Source organism: Ursus americanus, chromosome 18, assembly GCF_024610735.1.
Source record: "Ursus americanus isolate L20-20 chromosome 18, mUrsAme1.1.p, whole genome shotgun sequence".
NCBI lineage: Eukaryota > Metazoa > Chordata > Mammalia > Carnivora > Ursidae > Ursus > Ursus americanus.
In genome coordinates this window covers 5,053,287-5,066,623 of record NC_142144.1, presented here as the reverse complement: position 1 = coordinate 5,066,623, position 13,337 = coordinate 5,053,287, and the positions used below count along the sequence as shown (strand labels likewise).

Sequence of the window (13,337 nt, the reverse complement as noted above, 5' to 3'; positions counted from 1 at the left end):
TCTCTCGTGCCCCTCCCCGCCGCTGCCCGGCCCCGCCCCTCCCGGGACCCCAGCCCTTCCTTCCCCCGTGCCCCTCCCCCCACGTCTCCTCAGGACCCCAGCCCCCACTTCTCTCGTGCCCCTCCCCCCCGCTGCCCGGCCCCGCCCCGGCCGGGACCCCAGTCCCCCCTTCTCCCGTGCCCCTCCCCCTCAGCTTCCCCGGGACCCCAGCCCCTCTTTCTCCTGTGCCCCTCCCCCCCCCCCCGCCCGCTGCCCGGCCCCTCCCCTCCCGGGGCCCCCTGCCCCCCTCAGGCCGGGTGGCGCCGCAGGGGGCGCTGCGCGGGCCGAGGCGCGGCTGCGGGCGGCGGCGGGAGGAGGAGGCCGGAGGAGGCGGGGGCGGCGGCAGGCGGGGGGCGGGGAGCCGAGCGCGAGAGGGAGGCGAGCGGCGAGACACAGGCTCCGAGGCTCCAGCGAGCGAGCGAGCGACGAGCGAGCCCGGGAGGGAGGGAGCGAGCGAGCGAACAGCCGCGCCGCAGCCTCGCAATCCGCCGCCATCCCGCCGCCTCCGCGCCCGACCGCCGCCCGACCGCCATCGCCCGGCCCAGTCGCGCCCGCGGAACCAGACCAGGTGGGCCGGGGCGGCGGGGCGGCGCGGGGCGGGCCGGGCCGGGGCCGGGGCGGCGGTCGGGCGCTAAGATGGAGGCGGCGCGGCGGCGCGGCCCGGCCGGGCTTTGTCTCGGCGGCGGCTGACTGACAGCGGCGAGCCCGGGGCCCGGCCGCCCGCCTGCCGCCCGCCTTCCGCCCGCCGTCCGCGAGCGCGCCGTCGTCGTGGGCCCGCCGGCTAGGCCGGGGCCGCGGGGCCGGGCGGGGCGGCCTGGGGGCGGCGGGCGGCCGGGCCCGGGCTCGCCATTGTTGTGCGGCGCCGCGCGGCCTGGGCGGGCGGCGGGGCCGGGGGTGCGGGGGCGCGGGGGCCGCCGCGTCCCGGGGGCCGCCCCCCGCCCGCCCAGGCCGGCGGTCCGGAGCGCCCCGCTGCTCTGGAAGTAGCCGGGGCGGCCTTCCCGCGCCCCCCGCCCCACCCCCCTCCTCCCCCGGGCCGACCTGCCGGGCACCACCCCGGGCGGGAATCCCGGGGTCGGGGCGACCCCCGGCCGCAGGGCTAGGGGGCGGCGGGGGGCGCGGCGGTGTCCCCCGCGGGCCCGCGGACTTGGCGTTCAGGGGCACGGGGCTCGCAGCCGCCGACGGCCGCGGTTTCCGTGTGCGAGCGACAGGGTTATTTTCGAAATACTTAATGCTCTGTTACTGAGAAATGTTTAATAATAAACAGGATGTCGCTGCTCGGGGCCTGCCCGATGGGGTTTTTTTTCCCCTCCCTTCTTTTTTTCTTTTTTGCCCCCTGCTCCTAAGTCAGAAACAGCACTATTGAAATCGTGGGCCTCTGGAGTGGATTTGCCTACACAAAATTGGAAGGCGGTTTTCTCTTTTCTTCCTCGCTTTCTAAATATCGTGGGAGGTCCGAGCCCACCTTTAGGCAGGGAGAGGAGGTGTTTTTCAGGGGAATGGTTAGCTTGGAGGAAGTGGGGAGAACGGGGGCTGGGGAGGCTCTCGCCACTGTGTCATTTGTTAAATGGCTGCCAGGGCGAAAACCTTTAGAAGCCTTTGGTTTCCAGGATTGTTAAATTAGTCCTGAGATTTCCCCCCCCTTCAGATTTTGTGTGCATTTTATGTGGCTTTATACATTATCCAGTATGGTTTTTGTACCCATCCGTTTGAAGTCGTAGCGTGGTCTCCATCTGCAGCCTTCCAGCCCTGTCTGTCACAGTGCTGTGTGGTGGAAGGGACTGGGGAGGCCCAGGCTTTGGGGTGCAAATCCTGCTTCTGCCAGACAAACCTAGGGTTCAGAGAGCCTTCGCTGGCATAAATAGTGCATTCCCCGCCTTGTCGGGTCAGGGCGATGGTGAAACACCTAGAAGAACCTGGCACACAGTGTGTAATAGTTGTTTCTCCTACTGCTGTTTCTGTACCTGCCATCAAGCCCTGGGATGGAATCGAGCCACTGCGATGTCACCCGTCGGGCTGACCTGATCCAGCCGGTGGATGCCACAGGTCCTGGGGCTAAGGCACCCAACCCACGGAACGTCTCTGGGCCCTTATTTATTCAGTGCTGAGCCTCTGTGGGGAGACAAGGATGGGAGAGAGGAGCCTTTGGAGCCCCTCAGGAATTGCATTGTGTGGTAATAAGTCACCGTCCTTGGGTCTGGGGTGTGTGCCCCTTCCACAGCAGATCTCCAGCTTGGTTTAAGGCAGATCTAGAAGGCTGGGAGAAACTGAGAACAACAAGCTGAGGCTGGGGACTCCTGCCTTTTGAGGATGACTGCTTTCCTCTGGGAATGGCAAATTATCACTTGGGGAGCCTGTGCTTGTTCGGGCAAGTGTCTCTTGGAGCCTGGATTCTGGTCTTCGTCGCGTTACCTTATGCGTGTCCCTGAGCCGCAACTCCTGCATCCGTAAAATGGGAATAATTAATTCTTTGCCTTGGGTATCTGTTGTGGGCTCTTGTGAGCCTCACATTCTGTTCGTAGCAAAATGCTTCTGTCCATGGGAGGGTGATGAAAATGTATGTGGTTTTTGTTGGTTGCCTAGTTCTTTTTCTCCTGTTCTCCTGGCTGATGGCCCCGTGACTTCCCCATCCCCAAATTCTATCTGTAGCTAATATTTTCATATCACGGCTACTGTTCAATGCCTGGAAGCACTAGAATGGCCTAGAAGAGCTAAGCTGCTCAGGGTGTTTATTGGGGAGCATAGGAGGACTGAGGCTAGTACAGGGGAAACTGACCCCAGTCCTGGTCACAGGTGAGGGCTGAGACCCAGGTTAGCTCCGGGCCACACCTGTAGCTTGTTTGTAAATGGCCCTGGAGACACTCTGCTTGGGCTCATAGTGGTTCTGCAGTCTCCTGGGCATTTGCTTTGGTACATGTTGACATTCCCACAACCATCTTGGTTTTGTTGTATTCTGTTTTTTTTAAACCTCCTTGGAACCTCCTCCGGGCCCACTGGGCCATGTCACCCTTAGCTGGGCCGTGTCTCAGCCGGGCCATGTCACCCCTTTTCAGTTTTCCCAGCTTCCTGCCTCTTGGCCCTTCTCTATCTGATTTCATTCTGGCCAGCTCTGGCGCTGGACTGTTTATTAGTTGGTGTTAGGGAAGGAGATGAATACACTGCCCTTCCCAGCAAGCTTTTGGTTTACCTGTGAATTTTCAGTTTTCCAAGGATGCAGGAAGGGGCCCTGTTTCAGCCCCTGTGTGTGTGTGTGGGGGGGGGGCTGCTTACCGTGGCCTGGGTCCCCTTCAGTCTCCTTGGAGCCCAAATGGGTAAAAGAGCCTGGGGAAGGGAGAGCCAGAAAACCCTGGGAGAGTGGAATTTCAGGAATGGCAAGTCAGAACTAGTTCCAGCACGGTCTGCTTGCCTGGCCTGGCCGAGGGATTTTTGTTATGCCTGTTCACCATCCCCCATCCACGTTTAAATTTCAGTTCTCTTTTTTTTTTTGCAAAGGATTATTTTATTGTACTTTAAAGATTTTTTTTTTTTTTTTGGTTTGCACAAAGTACTGACTCATGTTGCTAATGGCTGTATGCTGGTTATATGTCTCATTATTCTACCATGTAAGATTGATCATTTCTATGTTGGTTTTTGTTTCAAACCAGAATAGGCCAGGTGGGCTAGTCCGTGTATTTTTAAATTTGATAATGACGCTTCTCTCCTGTCAAGCGTATGTATCTTGTTATGGGCAGGCAGGTAATAAATAGGGCCTGTCTACACTGGATTTTAAAGCAGTGCACTCCCCTTGAAAAATAAAATGTCCAGCAGAGAGCTGTTGGGCTTTGTGCCCTGAATCTCCTGTCTTGGTCAGGGCTAACTAGACCGTCTGCTTTTCAAGTCATAACTCAATTTCTTACTTAAGAAAGTCCCGTCTTTTCTGGGCCTTGTATATATAGCCTTAGGAACCTTTGGTCTGTCATTTGGACAAAGAAAGAAAGGCATTGCCTGTGGTGCTCAGGAGAGAGAGAGAGATGAGAAAGACGGTGAGATTTCTGATGAAATTAAATTGTTTATGACAAGCTTTTCGGCTTAAAAGGTGCCATTGGGAGCAGGCCTCCTCACCTGGGAGCGCCAAGACCCCAGCTCTGCTGTCGATGGTACAGATCATTGTTTCTGTCTGTGGCTGGCGTGTGGGAGATCTCTGCACTGGGAGGGGCGCTTGCCTTGGTGACTTGAGCCAGAAGTCTTGGTCGAGTGTTGTTAGCTGTACTTGTTCTTTTTTTTTTTTTTCCCACTGGGCCGGAGCGGAGGGCCGGCTTGCTCTCCCGGAGCTGCCGGCAGCAGCGCGGGCTTGTGGGGCTCTGCCTGTGGCAGGAGGGATCTGGGGGGCAGAGTGAGGTCTATCTTAAGTTGCTGGCGGTCCTTCACTTTCTCTCTGAGAGTACTTCCTTCCGCTCCCACCTCTGGCAGCTGGTTTTGTAGCTCTGCCCTGTATCCTTCCTTCCTCCTCTCCATGGGAACCATCGGCCTTTTCCTCTTGGTGGTGTTGCGAAAGCAGTATTTATTGATTTATTTCTTAATAAATATCATTTATTTCTTTGACAGAGAGAGTACAAGCAGGGGGAGCAGTAGGCAGAGGAGGAGAGAGAAGCAGGCTCCCCATGCGGGGCTCCGTCCCAGGACACTGGGATCACCCGAGCCCAAGGCAGACACCCACCCACCGGAGCCACCCAGGCGCCCCAGTATTTATTGATTTGCGAAGTCACCGTCGGGCAGCAGCTGCTCCTCTAGCACATACTCCCTGCCGGGCACTGTGCAAGACCCTTTAAGTACAGTTTTCCCTATTCATAAAAGTAACATTTTTACTGGGAAAAAATGGGAAAATACTGAAAAGAATAGAGAGAAAAAATATAAATACAAATAACCTGGAACCTCACCATCCAAAGAGAACTACCGTGAAAGCTGGTGTATTTCCTTCGAGTATGTGCTTTTTTCCAAAATTAGAAAAATACTATATATACCGTTCACCGTTTATAGTTCTTAACATTATAGTGTATTTTTCTAAGTTATTGAAAACATATTTTTGTTTGATTTTATTACGATTAGTTTTAAGGAAACTCTGTGCCCAACATGGGGCTTGAACTCAGGACCTCCGAGATCAAGAGTTGCGTGCTCTACTGACTGAGGCAGCCTGGTGCCCCCAAAACATATTCTAATAGTTGTGTAACTGCTTTATGTGGATATGCCATGATTTATTTAGTCCTCTGTTACTAGACATTTAAATTGTTGTCACCCACTTTTCCTTCTTATACACATTTTTAGGGCACATCCTTGCACGTACATCTTGGCGTATGTTGCTGATTATTTCCCGTAAGTGGCATTTGCAGAGCAGAGAAATCACAGGCTCCTTCTTCAGTTCTGTTTGGCACAGTATGGGTTTTCGCCTTCAGCCCTTGTCACTTTTTTTTTATAAGGGTTTTTTTTTAAGATTTTATTTATTTATCCGACAGAGATAGAGACAGCCAGCGAGAGAGGGAACACAACTAGGGGGAGTGGGAGAGGAAGAAGCAGGCTCACAGCGGAGGAGCCTGATGTGGGGCTCGATCCCATAACGCTGGGATCACGCCCGAGCCGAAGGCAGACGCTTAACCGCTGTGCCACCCAGGCGCCCCAGCCCTTGTCACTTTTGACTCCAGCCTGACTCTAAGGTGGCTTTCCTACCTGGGCCGCTAAGTTCTGAGTATCTCGGTCCTGATTAAGCCCTCTGCTGAGTGAGGCTTGGGGTCTTAAGCCATTCACGGGGTTGAGTCTGAACAAGTGTCTTGACTTAAAACATTTACTGTTCTGGGGACGTAGAGATGTGAATGCCACACTTGCGTTCCTCAGGAGCTCACGGTCCGCTGGGGAGAAGGCAAGCACCTCCTTGCAGAGGCCTTTGGGAACTTCTCAACCTGCCTTTGTCATCACCCTCCCATGATTCTTTCCTCGCCTCTATTGCTTTTCTTTGTAGTTCTTTTCATAGCTTTAGATCTTATTTATTTATTGGAGAGAGAGGTAGAGAGTGAGTGGGACAGAGAGGGAGAGAGAATCTGAAGCAGACTCCGCCTGCACCCAGCGCAGAGCCCATCGCAGGGCTCGGTCCCACTCCCCTGAGATCATGACCTGGGCGGAAAGCGAGAGTCAGACGCTCAACCGGCTGAGCCACCCAGGTGCCCCCTTTTCACAACTTTAAATGTGCTTTTTTAAAACAATATTTTATTGTGGTAAAATATACGTAAGGTTTATCTTTTTTTAAGATTTTGTCAGAGAGAGCTAGCATGCACAAGCAGGGGGAGCGGCAGGCAGAGGAAGAAGCAGGCTCCCCCGCTGAGCAGAGAGCCTGATGCAGGACTCGATCCCAGGACCCTGGGATCGTGACCTGAGCCGAAGGCAGACGCTTAACCAGCTGAGCCGCCAGGCGCCCCTGAGGTTTATCATTTGAACCATTTTTTTTAAGTGTACAAATTCAGTGGCCTTAAGTACATTCAAGTGTGCAATCGCCATCCATCTCCAGAAATTTATCGCCTTCCCAAACTGAAACTCTGTTCATTAAACACTGACCCCTCATTGCCCTTCCCTCAGCCCCTGGCAGCCACCGTCTGCTGTCTGTCTGTCTGTCTATGTATAAGTTGAATCACGTAGCATTTGCCCTTTTGTGTCTGGCTTATTTCACTTAGCATAATGTTTTCAAAGTTATCCACGCTGCAGTGGGTGTTAGAACTCCATTCCTTTTTATGGCTGAATAATAGTCCGTATTCCATTCCATACATCACGTTGTGTTTATCCATTCATCTGTCAATGGGTGACAACTTACAAATGCACTCTTGCCCTTGTTTGTTGACTGGCACAGTTTCCCCCGTGGAGCGAGGGAGGGAGTGCGGGCCTTGAAGCAGAATTCTGTTGCTTCCTGGTCCCCCCTGCGCTTGATGTCTGTGACAGGAGGGTGCCCACGTGCAGAAGGAGTGGCGGAGCCACAGAGGAGGCTCCCGTGGAAGTGTGCCGAGGTGTCATGGCCAGCTCAGCGTGGGCGTGGGCTAGAAAGGGAAAGCATTCTGGGAAGTGTAGCAGACTTGAAGTCAGCACCCATTGGGGCACCTGGCTGACTCAGTTTGTGGACCATGTGATTCTTGATCTCAGGGTTGTGAGTTCAGGCCCCATGTTGGGTGTCGAGATTGCTTTAAAAAAATATATATAAAAAAAAAAGAGGGGGCACCGGGGTGGCTCAGTCATTAAGCGTCTACCTTTGGCTCAGGGTCATGATCCCAGGGTCCTGGGATTGAGCCCCACATCGGCCTCCCTGCTCAGCGGGAAGCCTGCTTCTTCCTCTCCCACTCCCCCTGCTTGTGTTCCCTCTCTCACTGCCTCTCTCTGTCAAATAAATAAAAAGTCTTAAAAAAAAAACAAACCTTAAAGACAGAAGGAAGTATCCATTGAAAACAGTATACCAAGCCCTGGAGTATTAAAAATGGGTTTCTAAGTTGAAATCAGAAATGTGTGGCCACGGTAGAAAGCTTGTGGGTCAGCTTGCTTGCCAGAGCGCTTCGGATGGGAACCTGTTCTGTGAGTACTTGGCTGTGGCTGGTCGCCAGCCCCGGGGAGGGCAGGTAGGACTTCGGCCCTGGGAAGCCAGAGGCGACTCTCCCACCGTCCTTCGAGATCGTATCTTTGTGTAGAATGATGGGTTGCATTGCTGCAGGACCAACTGGAAAAAGGAGGTCATCCCCGCCGCTCTCTCCACGGCTCCTTTGTGTCTTCCAGAGCTTTTTTTGGCAGGTGTTGTTTACACACAGTTCAGAGCTTCAAGAACTGCTCTGTCCCAGGCCGTACAGAAACGCAGGCCCGCCTGGGAGGGGTCCCGCCGCTGCCGCCTGGCTGACCTGCCGCGGGGGTGAATGGGCCGAGTGTTCGCAAGTAGCTGGGGACAGTGGAGACCTTGTCCTCCTCGAGCAGAGAGTGGAATTTTTTTTTTCTGATATAAAATTAATTGCAAAAGTATACATACTCATTAAAGAAAAGAAAGAGCAAGTGTATGAAGAAAAACGAAAGCTCTTCCCTCCAGCTTCCCAGGCGGTAACTACTATTTGTGGTTCGGCGTGTTTTCCTCTCAGACTCTGGATGCGCGTGTAAATATGGCCCTTTGTAGGTAGGCTTTCCGAACACAACATGGGATCACACTTCTTTTTCTTTACCACAACATTGCATTTTTAAATGTGTCAGAGTTTTTTCGTATTAACATATACAGATCTATCACACTTTCAATGTTTTTTAAAATACCGTTTATTAAGTTTTAAAAAATCTACAAGTGTATGAAGAATATGAAGGAAAAAAACCCAAAATAGTTTATAATTCCACGGCCCAGATATTTCCAGTTGACTTTTTTAAAAAAGTAGTTAGAAAATTTAAGCTGTATTAAAAGGCATAAGGGCTCTTCTGCAGTCTCTCTGCAGAGAAAGCACTATGAGAAGTTTCTTGTCCGTCCTTCCAGAAAAAAAAAAGGGCGATGTATTATCCCCACACAGGCATTCGTATCCCTGAAGTGCACTTCCCTCTGCGCTGGTGTGCTCCTTGGGTCGGTGACGTCATCTGTAGCAATTGAAGGGGGTATTTTGTGATATCCTTGATTTCACCTCTTCCCTATTGGTGGGCATTTGGGCTGTTCCTAATTGTTGGATATTACACAATTTTGGTAAAATTCTGCCAGATTTTTCTTGAGAAATACATAATTTGTACCGACTAGCGTCTGAGTGTCTGCCCCTTGGACTCCTCCGCTTGGATAGCGTTTTGGTAAGAGTTCTGCTAAAGAACTCTTCAAAAAACTGTGTCAGTGTATGAACAATAGTACACGAGAGTGGGTGTTTCTGGACCGTGGACTTTACTAAGTGAGTAGCTTTTCTGCATTATTTTGGATGAGCTGGTTGCCCAGGTCAAAGGCACTTTGTGTTTCGGGCTTGCTGCAGCCCGCGTGGGATCTTGGGTTTTGTAATGGAAGCAGCAGTCACTGTGGCCTTGAGGGGCCGTGGCCACGGCAGGAGGTGCTCTGGGCATCTCCCCGGGGGAAGGCCAGGAGGGGGTTGTGGAGAGAGGCCCAGGTAGCCTCTTGGCACAGGTGTTTTCTTCCAGCCTTTACACACTGGAGCCTAGCGTCTCTGGAGGGTTCCGAGGCTCCCGTTTTGCAGTCCGTGGTGATTTTGTTGCTGTTCGTATTTCCTACTGTGGGGAGCTTATTTGGGGGCCAGCCCTCTGTTGCATTTCCTGATCACAGCCGTTGTGCAGATACGCTCAGCCACTCAGCCTACTCAACCGCTTGGCCTCTAGGCCCTGTCTTTCCCCATCTGGTTATTCCAGGAAATCACCCCTGCTGGGGGAAGTGGCCGCAGAGGTGGAACCCCTGGAAATGCCTGCGTGCTGTTTCATCAGGCCAGGTGGGGACGGATTTGTGCTGCGGGGAGAGAGAGTGCCCGGTGGAGGTTCAGTTGGGGAGGGCCCTCTTCTGGCCCCGGAGGGTTAGCTTGGCCTGGGAGAAGTCACCGGCAGAGTTGGGCCTTGCCCCCTCCCGCTCCTTTCCTGATGGAGAGTAGCTCTTGGCTTTGACGTCCACTGCCTTCGTTCAGCCGCTTGCGAGCTGGGTGATCCAAGGTTATTTCATCTTTCAGGGTCTCTGTGCTCCTTGTCTGCAAAATGTGGTAGTAGCGCCTTCCTCCCAGCACGGGGGAAGGATTCAGTGCGCCGTTCGCCGAAGTGTTTATAAGGTACCTGGCAGTAGGCAAGCAGGCTCTCAGTAAACAGTAGCTATTAATGGTTCCTGGATGCTGCGCTAGCCAAGGGCCTGGGGGTTTGGAGTAGGCAGGCTTGTACACTTGGGGCTCACTTGTTTACTAGATGTCCGTGTTTCTAATAGTGTGCTAAGCCCTGTGCTGTGTGCAGAAGACTTAGACCCAGATAGCCCCGCCGTCACCTCCAGGAGCTCAGACCCCTTAACCCAGGGCCTCCCTGAGGGACAGGTGCATCGGAGCACCGTCGGCCACACTTCTCCTTGTCCCAGGTAAACAGCACCTTGCTGGGGCATTACGTAACTTGCTGCCGCCCTGTGCTGAGTCTCTGCCATTCTGGGAGAGTTGCAGGTAAGTGTCTTGAGGAGTAAAGACAGGTGTGTTCACGTGGTTGATGGGTGCAAGGGAGGCTCCGCCGCTTGCCGGCCTACGACCCTGGCTCCCCCTGACTGGGCCTCGGGCATCACTTACATGGACTTGCTGTAGGAGCGTCAAGTGCTGTTCACCCCTTTGAGCCTCTGTTTCCTGCCAGATGGGGATGAAACCTGTCTTAGAGTGTTTGCTGTGACCCTGGCCCCTAGTCGGCTCAGAAACAGTGTAAAGCATCAATTCTGTATTGCGCAGTTTACCTGGACCTTAATACAGTGTATGTAACCATACAGGCTTGTTACAAAAACCCAAACACTCCAGAAGTGCACGGAGTAGAAAATGAGTCATCTCGTCCTGCCCTAACTATCCCTTTTTCAGATCAAGAGATGAGTGCTGTCTGGAGAACAGTTTTATTTTCCGCTAATGGGAATGCTTTAACTATGCATATGAATTTTAAATCAGAAGTGACCGCTGGAAAAACAGGAGACATGAATGTTTATAGGTGTATCTTTTTTTTTTTCAGAGAGAGAGGGTGGGGTGGGAAGGAGCAGAGGGGGAGAGAGAGAGAGAATGAGAATATTTAGCAGGCTCCGCTCAGCGCAGAGCTGGACACAGGGCTCAGGCAGGGATTGATCTCACAACCCTGAGATCATGCTGAAATCAAGACTCAGACGCTTAACTGACTGAGCCACCCAGGAGCCCTTGTCGGTATATCTTAACGTAAATAAAGACAAGTAAAAGACATTTTATTTTACATATGGTTCCCCAGCATTGTCATTGGGGTCCTTTGTTGTTCTCTTAAGGAATTAAAGAAAGGCCATTGTAGTTCTTTGCCACCCTGGAGGAGTCATGACATGACTCCGTACAGCAAAGAGGGGATGTAGCCGGTGAGTGCAGCCCTGCAAGGATCTTCAGGTCGAGGATTGGATGCTGTCACGGGAGTGGGCGTGGGGGGCAAGGTGGGCGGTGCTTGTCTAGGGTAGGGAGCTGCACGGGGTGGTGTGTGAGGATTGGTGGGGGAGATGATGGAGTGGGGAGGGGGCTGGGAGGATTGTGAGAAGAGAGTTCCAGCGGTGTGGGTATCGCTGTAAGACCTGTTGTAAACAGTGTGTTTTCCGTGAGCGCACGTGCTCTTGTCCCCTGTGCTGCAGTGAGAGTTTGGCCTGTGAAAGCCCCTGGGAACGCTTGCCCCTTATTTTTGGGTTCTTCCTTTTTGTTACTTCGCTGATTGATGGCCCAGCGACGGTAATCTTCCTGGGTTTCCGGTAGCGTCTGAGGCTTGCAGAATAGATAGCATGTGGGTTCCGGGGGTATGGTCGTTTGGCAGTGTGGTAGTGAGTCCGCCGGCCGGCCAGCCGGTGAAGTGTTTCCTCCCTCGGATTAAAGGGCGCCGTTCCCTCTGGGTGGAATGGTTTGTTGCTAGGGAGTCTCCTTTGGGGCTTGTCAGGAAGCCACTGTTGCCTCTTTTCCGCCTCCTCCCGGTGGAACCACAGGACTGCCACAGTTGGGGGAGGGCTGGAAGATGGGGCCTTTGTTTTGTTGTCGGTGGGCTGTGTTCTTCCTTCCTGGGGCAGCGGCTGCTAGAGGGCATCTGCCTCTGGTGTGTTCACGTGGGGGGGGATGTCTGGGGTCTCCTTCCAGCCTTTCAATTCCTTGGGCACCATCTAGAAATATGCTTCATAGAAATGTCAGATGGTCCACACATATTGGCCCCAGGTGTGTCTGCATACATGTACTGGGATGTGGGTTGTAGCATTATTTGTCGTAGTGCACAGTGGGAAATAATTTCTTTCTTTCTTTCTTTCTTTTTTTTTTTAAGATTTTGTTTATTTGAGAGAGAGACACAGAGAGAGCACAAGCGGGGGGGGGGAGGGGCAGAGGCCGAGGGACAAGCAGGCTCCCCACTGAGCAGGGCTCCATTCCAGGACCCCGAGATCATGACCAAGTCAGATGCTTAACCCACTGAGCCACCCAGGCGCCCACAGTGGGAAATAATTTCTCCAGCTCTCCGTAGGGCAGTGGGTAAATGTGGCACGGTTGCGCAGTGAAATACTATATGCAGGCCTTCAAATGCTGAGGTAGACTGGTATGTTATTTTCTTGGAAAGACGACCAGAGCACTAAGAGAAGGAAGTGACCTGCAGCATAATGGGTAACTTCCCTCGTTGGTAGAATGCAGCTGGAAGACCGGGAGCTGCTGCTGGGTGTCTGCGAGCTGAGGAAGAAAGGTGCCAAGGCTCTCCATCAGGTTCATGGTCATTACCTTTTGAGTTGGATTGACTTATTTTGCATACTGTAGTGTTACTTGCCTTTATTACCCTGAATGTGTGTTTGTAACATCCGGTAGTTACAAAGGTAACCACATACATGCCCGGGGAGCGTTGTCCCAGGACCAGGCAGCTGGTACATTTTTGGCTCTTTCCTGGCAGGAGCTTCTTCCAGGCTCTGTATTTTGCCTGGCCTCTTCCCGAGTGTCCTGGCTCCTGGTGTTGGGCCCTGATGGCTCACAGCAGTGTACCCGAGTCAATCATGTGTTTCTGTTCATCTGTCAGTGGCCCTCAGAATCTGCTTTGTTGATCTGGTTAGAAAGAACAGTCCAATACAAATGCCATCTCCAGTTTCTGTTCTCTGCTAAATCAGGTTTTACAAGAAAAAACATAGATTTTGGTGGCATTTGCAAAGCGCTCCTCACTTGCTAATTCTCCACTCTCTGGAGGTGGAAAAGGAAAGAGGAACTCAAGTACAGGTGTGTGTGTGATGTATTTCTTTTATTTGCCAGGTCCCTGGTAAGTTCTGACCCTGGAGAGAGAGGCCTGTATGTGGCACGTCTATCTAATTGTCCATCTCCAGCTCTAAATTGAAATTGTCTTTTTTTATTGTTGTTGTTAAATTAACTACATTTTCAGGAACTCTTTGCAGACTGCAAGTGGATTTCTAGCCAGAGTCCTCTGTAGGCTTCAGCCCACGTCTGTGAGCTAGGTGTGTAGGGACTGACTCCATGGCCCATGAAGAAAGGAGCCATAACAGTTCAAGTTGGTCAGGAGTGATGACAGGTGTCACTGAAGCCATCTGGCAGGTACTGTGGCTTGGAGCCTCAAGACAGACCCCTGTGGGTGAGGAGCCTGGAGGCACCACACCCTTTGGG

General features: G+C 52.9%; 1 protein-coding gene across 9 annotated transcripts in view; it reads left to right on the top strand.

The window, feature by feature from the left end:
* Positions 1–358: 358 nt before the first annotated feature.
* PRRC2B (proline rich coiled-coil 2B) overlaps positions 359–13,337 on the top strand; it is an 87,781-nt gene continuing 74,802 nt past the window's right edge. For 8 of the 9 annotated variants that reach the window (XM_045771272.2, XM_087869244.1, XM_045771275.2 and 5 more), the window contains exon 1: positions 359–607. The gene's annotated coding sequence lies outside the window, so the exon portion shown is untranslated. The remainder of the gene's footprint in view (positions 608–13,337) is intronic. The other variant, XM_045771277.2, reaches the window with a different exon arrangement.